The 8,906-nt window shown below is 47.6% G+C and overlaps 1 pseudogene; it reads left to right on the forward strand.

Moving 5' to 3' along the window:
* Positions 1-4,744: 4,744 nt before the first annotated feature.
* On the forward strand, positions 4,745-6,690 carry LOC137335571 (probable G-protein coupled receptor 139; annotated as a pseudogene).
* The last annotated feature ends 2,216 nt before the right edge of the window (positions 6,691-8,906 follow it).

Raw genomic sequence — 8,906 nt, forward strand, 5'->3', positions numbered from 1 at the left:
GGAGCCGTTTGGGTCTGTGTAGGAACAGTCTGTCTGTTTAGGACCTGTCTGGGTCTGTGTAGGATCTCTATAGGTCTGTGTTGGAGATGTCTATGTCTGTGTATGTGCTATCTTACTCTGTGTAGGAGCCGTCTGTGTTTGTATAGAAGCTGTCTGGGTATGTGTAGGAGCCGTCTGTGTCTGTGTAAGAGCTGTCTGGGTCTGCGTTGGAGCCGTCTGTGTCTGTGTAAGAACTGTCTGGGTCCGTGTAGGTGCCGACAGTGTCTGAGTGGGAGCCGTCTGTGTCTCTGTAAGAGCAGTCTGGGTCTGTCTAGAATCTCCGTAGGTCTGTGTTGGCGCTGTATACTTCTACATATGTACTGCGTGGGTCTGTGTGGCAGTTGCCTGGGGCTGTGTGTCATTTGTCTGGGTCTGTGCAGGAGGTGTCTGGGTATGTCTAGCAGTTTCATCGGTCTGCGTAGGAGCTTCATCGGTCTGAGTATGAGCTGTCTGGGTCTGCGTGGGTGTTGTCTGGGTCTGGGTGGCAGTAGTCTGGGTCTGGGTGCCAGTTGGATGGGTTTGTGTAGGAGCTTTCTGCGATTGGGTATGAGCTGTCTGGGACTGGGTAGGAGCTGTTTGCGACTGTGTAGGAGCTCACTGGTCTGTGTAGTGTTTGTCTGGGTCTTTGTAGGAGTGCCTGGGTCTGAGTAGGATTACATAGAATGTACGGCACAGCACAGACTCCGACCATTCGGCCCAACAGGTCCATGCTGGAGCAGTCTGGATCTGTTTACGAGCTCGTTGCGTCTGTGTACTAGTGCCTGTGCCTGTCTAGGAGTTGAAAGGGTCTGTCCAGTAGTCTGTGCCTGTCAAACAAGCTGAATGAGCCATTGAAAGGAGCTGAATTGGTTTGTGTAGTCGATCTCAGGTTCTGGGTAAGAGCTGTCTGGGACTGGCTAGGAGTTGTCTGGGCCTGAGTAGGAACTATCTGTGTCTGGGTGGGAGGTGTCTGCGTCGAGGTAGGTGCTATCTGTGTCTTGATAAGAGCTCTCTGTGTCTGCGCCTGAGTTGGAGATATCTGGTTCTGTGGAGGAGCTATCTGCGTTTTGCTAGCAGATGTCTGGGTGCGAGATGTCTGCGTCTGGTTGGAACAGGCTGCCTGTCGGTAGGAGGTGTCTGCGTCTTGATAGGACGTGTCTGCATCTCAGTAGGCGGTGACTGCGTCTCGTTACGACACATCTGGGTCTGTGGTGGTGATGTCATGGTCTGCCGAGGAGGTATCTGGTTCTGTGTACGATCTCCATTCGCCTGTGTAGGATCTCCATAGGTCTCTAAATGAGTTGTCGGGTCTGGGTGGCAGTTGTCTGGGTCTGGGTGGCAGTTGTCTAGGTCTAAGTGGCAGTTGTCTGGGCTTGGGCCGGAGCTGTCTGGCTCTATGTAGGATCTCCATAGGTCATTGTAAGATCCCCATAAGTCTGTGTGGGAGCAGTCTGGATCTGTGTAGGAACTGAATGGGTCTGTTTCGACCAGTCTGCAGCCTTTGATACGGTTGACCACACCATCCTCCTCCAACGTCTCTCCTCTGTCATCCAGCTTAGTGGGACTGTGTTGGAGTCATCTGGCAAGCTTAGGAGTAGTTTGGATCTGTGTAGGAGCTCGCAGCCTCTGTGTAGGAGTGCTCGTGTCTGTTTATGAGCTGAATGGATCTGTCTCGACCAGTCTGCAGCCTTTGACACGCTAACCACACCATCTTCCTTCAGCGCCTCTCCTCCGTCGTCCAGCTGGGTGGGACTGCGCTCGCCTGCTTCCATTAGTAACTATTCAGTCGTAGCCAGAGAATCACCAGCAATGTCTTCTCTTCAAGCTCCAGCACCATTACTTCTGGAGTCCAACAAGGTTCCATCCTTGGCCCCCTTCTATTTCTCGTTTACATGCTGCCCCTCAGCGACATCATCCGTAAACACATCAGATTCAACATGTACGCTGATGAAACCCAGCTCGACCTCACCACCACCTCTCACGATCCCTTCACTGTCTTTGATTTGTCACAATGCTTGTCCGACCTCCAGTACTGGATGAGCAAAAATTTCCTCCAATTAAATATTGGTAATACTGTAGCCATTGTCTTTGATCCCTGCCTCAAACTCCGTTCCCTAGAAACCGACTCCATCCTTCTCCTTGTCCACTGTCTGAGGCTGAGCCAGGCTGTCCGCAACATTGGCGTCCTATTTGACCCTGAAATGAGCTTCCGACCACATATTCACTCCTGGACCAAGGCCGCCAACTTCTACCTCCGTAACATCGCCCGTTTCCGCCCTTGCGTCAGCTGATTTGCTGCTGAAATCTCATCCATGCCTTTGTTACCTCCAGAGCTGATCATTCCAATGGTCTCCTGGCGGGCCTCCAATCTTCCACCCTCCATATACTTGAGTACATCCAAAACTCTGCTGCCTGTATGCTAACTCACACCGAATCCCGTTCTACCTTCACTCCTGTGCTCGCTGACCTACATTGGCTCCAGGTCCTGGAACACCACGATTTTAAAATTCTCATCCTTGCGTTTAAATCCCTCCATGACCTGGCCCTTATTTCTGTCACTTCTTCCAGCCCTACAATCCTCAGTGATCGCTGTGTTCCTCTAATTCTTGCCTCTTCCACATCTCTGATTGTAATCGCCCCACCATTGGTAGCCATGCCTTCAGCTATCTAGGCCCTAAGCTCTGGAATTCCCTCCCTAAACCTCTCCGCCTCTCTTCCTATTTCTCCTCTTTTAAAACGTTCCTTACAACCTACTTCTTTCACCAAACTTTTGGTCACCTGTTCTAATCTCTCCTTATGTGGCTCGGTGTCAAATTTTGTTTGATAACACTCCTGTGAAGCGCCTAGTGACGTTTTACTCCGTTAAAGGAGCTATATAAATGTAAGTTGATTTTGTTGTTGATGCGTCAGAATGTACAGGGTTCTTTGAGCGTGAATCAATATATAAAGGAGTAAAACGGGCTATAGACATTCAGGGAGTCCCCAGAATCTGTCAGAATGTCTCGGGTTCTGTCAGCGTGAATCAATATATAAAGGAGTACAACGGGCGATAGACATTCAGGGAATTCCCAGAATGTGTCAGTATTTACCGGAGTCTGTTGTAGTGGGTTACTATATAAAGGGGTATTAAGGGTTGTAGGTATACAGGGACCCCCCCCCCCCCCCACCACACCCCTATATTGTGTCCGTATGTACGTGGATCTGTGAGAGCGGGTTAACATATAAATGGTTAACAAGGACTGTAGACACTCAGGGAGTACCCATATTGTGTCAGTATGTACAGGGTTCTGTGAGAGTGAATGGATACTTACAGCGGCACCAGGGATTATAGATATTCAAGATGTACCCAGACAATGTCAGTATTTAAAGGAGTTTGTGGAAGTGATTTAATATTTGCAGGGATGCCAGGGATTGTAGACTATCAAGCTGCACCCAGACAATATCAGTATTTACAGGGACCTGTGAGTGTGAATTAATATATAAAGGAGTACTAAGGGCTCTATGTATACAGGGAGACCCTGTATTGTGTCCATATGTACGCGGATCTGTGAGAGTGAGTTAATATATAAAGAGGTACTAAGGGCTGTCGACATTCAGGGAGTCGCCAAACTCTGTCAGAATGTATAGGGGTCTGTCAGAGTGAGTAGATATTTAGAGGGGTACCAGGGACTGTAGACATTCAAGATGTACCCAGATTATGTCAGCATTTATTGGGGTCTGTGGGAGTGATTCAATATTTACAGGCATACTAGACAGCAAACATATCTATACAGTCCACAGATTGTGTCAGGAATCGCAGTCACCGACCAATATTTTTCGAAGTATCCAGAGCATTTATCATTGTCTGTAGCAATATTTGCAGGGCAATCCATAGATTATGCGAATATTTACAGTGGAATCCAAAGACAGTGCCATTTTTTGCAAGTAGATCCAGAGACTGTACCAATATTTACAAGAGTGGCCATAGGCTTGCCGATATTGACAGGGTATCGAGAGATTTTACCAATATTCACGGGATGGTCTCCAAACTGACTGGTAAAATGGTTCAGTTTCCATCTCAGTGTGAGCCCAACCCTTGTGAATTGGTTAGAAACTCTCTGAAACTAAAGGATTTCACTCAGAAATACTCTGCAATATGTAAATGAAGCTGCTCTCGCTTCACATCCGTGCTGTCAGACTGCGGGTCTCATAGTTTCGGTTCTTTCAAACATTTATTAAAATAATATACTGGGCTTTGGGCTTTCCATCGGTGTAATATTTGGTTAAATAAATGTTGTGATATAAACATTGTTGGATTTAAAGTTATTAACTGAATCTGTTTGTTCAACGACTGTAATTAATATCAGTCTCCATGGGCCCTGATTGTGTCACTGAAGTGTTTCTCTCTGCTATAAATAATCGACTACTTTCAACGTGTTCTCCCATAGTGTCAGTTGGAGCATCACCTCCGGCACTAACAGAGATCAGCGGCTCTACAGAGAGGGAAAGAATAGATCGGAATCTGAGAGCAATAGATTGGAATGTTACAACAATGGATCAGAATTTTAGAACAATAGTTTGGAATGTTACAACAATGGATCAGAATTTTAGAACAATAGATTGGAATGTTACAACAATGGGTCGGAATCTGAGAAGAATAGATTGGTCCAGTCCATTCTGGGTTTTTCAATATCTGCATGACGATTTTGATTCAATATCAATAGAGTGGTGGATAATTTATGCGCTTATGGGGATAAAAGTAATTTATTATCCTCTCCTTGTTGTTGTTGGTGTTCCTGGTAAGTCTCTGTATCCAGTTATTAATTCTATGAACCATTTTTCACTTTATTACTGTTCTTGTCATTCCCTGTCCAACACTCGCTGCTGTTGGTGCTCCTGGTAAGCATCTATATCTAGCTTAAAATTTAGAGGGGGTACCCGCGATGGGAGAGATATTGATAGGGGGAACAGGAGTGGGAAATATATTCACGCAGGTTTTCTGAATGTGAGATTTAAGTTCCAATGTGTCCTTGGGATGTGTCAGTATTTACAGGGGATCCAGAGATGGTATTAATATTTACAGGGGATCCAGTGAAGGCACGCATATTTACAGGAGATACAGAGATAGTACAAATATTTACAGGGGATCCAGAGATGATGCTAATATTTACAGGGGAACCAGAGGCGGCGCTAATATCTACAGGGAACCCATAGATGGTACTAATATTTACAGAATGATATAGAGAATATATTCATATTTACTGGCAATGCAGAGTCAGAACTAATATTTACAGTTGATCCAGAGGCAGTAATAATAAATTAGACTGGAATCAAGATATAGTACTAATATTTACAGGGGATCCGGAGATGGTACTAATATTTAAAGCGGATCAAGAGACAGTACCATTATTTACAGGGGATCCAGAGATTGTGATAATTTTAACAGGAGATCCAGAGACGCTACTATTATTTACAGAGGATCGAGAAATGGTACTAATATTTACAGGAATCCAGAGACGGTATTAATATTTACAGGTACCCATAGACGGTACTAATATTTACTGGGGATCCAGAGATGACACTAATATTTACAGGAATCCAGAGACGGTACTAATATTTACAGGTACCCATAGATGGTACCAATATTTACAGGAGGTCCAGAGATGACACTAATATTTACAGGAATCCAGGGACGGTACTAATATTTACAGGGCGTCAAGAGAAGGCACTAATATTTACAGGGTGTCCAAGCCTGATGAATAATTTCCTGGTTTATTTCTCTTCCTTACAGTTAACTTATTGACGATTCTGATCATGTCTCGGGGAAAGTGTGGTCTCTCCAAATGTGTCACTTGCTACCTGGTGGCGATGGCAATGGCGGATCTACTGGTCGTTATCACCGACCTGATACTCAGGCAGATTCCGATTGCTTAAATGTTTCACTTTCAATTCGTGAAACGGTCCATTCCCGTGTGTAATATCCACGCCGTCCTGCTTTTCGCAGCCACAGACTGTTCTGTCTGGTTCACCGTCACTTTCACCTTTGATCGATTTGTGGCCATTTGTTGCCAAAAGCTGAAAACTAAATATTGCACGAAGAGAACGGCGGCTGTGGTTCTGGGAACAGTGACTGTGCTGAGCTGTTTGAAGAATACTTTCTGGTACTTTATGTTCACGGGTCGGTATATGCTTGTCAATGAACCCTGGTTTTGTGATGTAACACTCAATTTTCTGTATTCACGTGTGTGGGCAGCAATCGAACTCCTTTATTATATCCTCACCCCGGGGGTCCCTTTTGTTCTGATTCTACTGCTCAATGCCTTAACCGTCAGGCACATCTTAGTGGCCAGCAGAGTCCGCAGGAGACTCCGAGGCAACAGCAGTGGGGAGAATCCCAGAGACCCAGAGATGGAGAACCGAAGGAAGTCCATCATTTTACTGTTTGTTATCTCAGGAAACTTTATACTGTTATGGGCGCTGTATATGGTGTTTTCTATATGCAACCGGATATATTATTTAGGGTATTATTCTGTATATCTACATGGTTTTGTACAAGAAATAGGATTCATGCTCCAGCTCCTGAGTTGCAGCACAAACACTTGTATTTATGCCGTGACACAAACTAAATTCAGAGAGCAGTTGAAGAATGTGGTGAAATATCCCTTTATTGTGATTGTTAAATTCATTAAATAACTGGAAGATCTGAAGACTTTCCAACACCAGAGTCAGTGTTGTGTGATACGGTGTCTGATTCTCTCTCCACCAGGCCGGGGCGCTGCAAACACTGCGTATTCTGCAACCACTGAAACCTTTATAAACTGAGGCTATTGATCAAGCAATGGACAGCGTTTCTCAAAGTTTACATCTCACGCAAGTACAAGTTGTAAAATAACACGTGGCTACTGATTGCACTAATGAGCTACCATATCGGAGAAATTAAAAGGTAATAAAATAAACAACAATACAAGGTGCCGGTAAACAAATTGTTAATGGCGCGGGAGGTAGAGGAGATCCCTGGAGAGTAGGTGCCGGTGACCAGTGTGTTAATAGTGCTGGAGGTAGAGGAGATCCCGGGGCCGTAGGAGCCTGTGACCGGTGTGTTAATGGGGCTGGTGGTAGAGGAGATCCAGGGACTGCAGGTGCCGTTGACGAGTGTGTTAAAGGGACAGGAGGTAGAGGAGATCCCGGGACAGTAGGTGCCTGGACCAGTGTGTTAATGGTGCGGGAGGTAGAGGAGATCCAGGGATTATAGGTGTCTGGACCAGTTTGTTAATGGGGCGGGAGGTAGAGGAAATCCTGGGAATGTAGGTGCCGGTAAACAGAATGTTAATGGCGCCAGAGAAAGAGGAGATCCAGGGAGAGTAGTTGCCGGTGACCAGTGTGTTAATGGGGCGGGAGGTAGTGGAGATCCGGGGACTGTAGGTGCCGGTGACCTGTGTGTTAATAATGCGGGAGGTAGAGGAGATCCCGGGGCTGTAGTTGCCGGTGACCAGTGTTTTAATGGGGCGGGAGGTAGAGGAGATCCGGGGACTGCAGGTGCCTGGACCAGTGCGTTAATGGGGCGGGAGGGAGAGGAGATCCTTGGGCTGTAGGTGCCGGTGACCGGTGTGTTAATGGAGCGGGAGATAGAGGAGATCCAGTGACTGCAGGTGCCGGTGATGAGTCTGTTAAAGGGGCAGGAGGTGGAGGAGATCCCGGGACAGTAGGTGCCTAGAAGAGTGTGTTAATGGGGCGGGAGGTAGAGGAGATCCCAATACAGTAGGTGCCTGGACCAGTGTGTCAATGGGGCGGGAGGTAGAGGAGATCCAGGGACTGCAGGTGCCGGTGACGAGTCTGTTAAAGGGCAGGAGATAGAGGAGATGCCTGCATAATAGGTAACGGTGACCAATGTGTCAATGGGGCGGAAGGTAGAGGAGATCCTTGGACAGTAGGTGCCGGTGACCAGTGTGTTAATGTTGTGGGAGGTAGAGGAGATCCCGGGACAGTAGGTGCCTGGACCAGTGTGTCAATGGGGTGGGAGGTAGTGGAGATGCTGGGAATGCAGGTGCCTAGACCAGTGTGTTAATGGGGCGGGAGGTAGAGGAGATCCTGGGAATGTCGGTGCCGGTAAACAGGTTGTTAATGGTGCGGGAGGTAGAGGAGATCCCGGGACTGTAGGTGCCAACAACCGCTGTGTTAATGGGGCGGGAGTTATGGTAGATCCCGTGACTGTAGGTGCCATTGAACAGTCTGTCAATGAGGCCGGTAGTAGAGGACATCCTGGGAATGTAGGCGCTGATGACCAGAGTGTTAATGGGGCCGGTAGTGGAGGAGGTCCTGGCACTGAACGTGCCGGTGACAAGTGTGTGAATGGAGCGGGAGGTTGTGGAGATCCCTAACTGTATGTGTCGGTGACCAGTGTGATAATGGGGCTGGAGGTAGAGGAGCTCCCGGGGCTGAAAGTGCCGGTGACCAGTGCGTTAATGGGACAGGAGGAAGAGGAGACACTTGGACTGTAGGTGCCGGTGACCAGATTGTTAATGGGGCGGGAGGTAGAAGAGATCCTGGGAACGTAGGTGCCGGTAACCAGTGCGTTAATGGGGCGGGAGTTATAGTAGATCCCGGGACTGTAGGTGCCGGTAACCAGTGCGTTAATGGGGCGGGAAGTAGAGGACATCCTGGGAATGTAGGCGCTGCCGACTATTGTGTTAATGGGACGGGATGTAGAGGAGATCCCTGGACTGTCGGTGCCGGTGACCAGTGTGTTATGTGGAGCGGGAGTTATAGCAGATCCCGGGACTGTAGTTGCCCGTGACCAGTGTGTTAATGGGGTGGGGTGGGGGGGGGGTGGTTAGAGGAAATCGCGTGTCAGTATGTGCCTATGACCAGTGTGTTAATGAGGCGGGAGGTGGAGGAGATCCTGGGACTAT

The sequence above is a fragment of the Heptranchias perlo genome, chromosome 20 (assembly GCF_035084215.1).
Source record: "Heptranchias perlo isolate sHepPer1 chromosome 20, sHepPer1.hap1, whole genome shotgun sequence".
NCBI lineage: Eukaryota > Metazoa > Chordata > Chondrichthyes > Hexanchiformes > Hexanchidae > Heptranchias > Heptranchias perlo.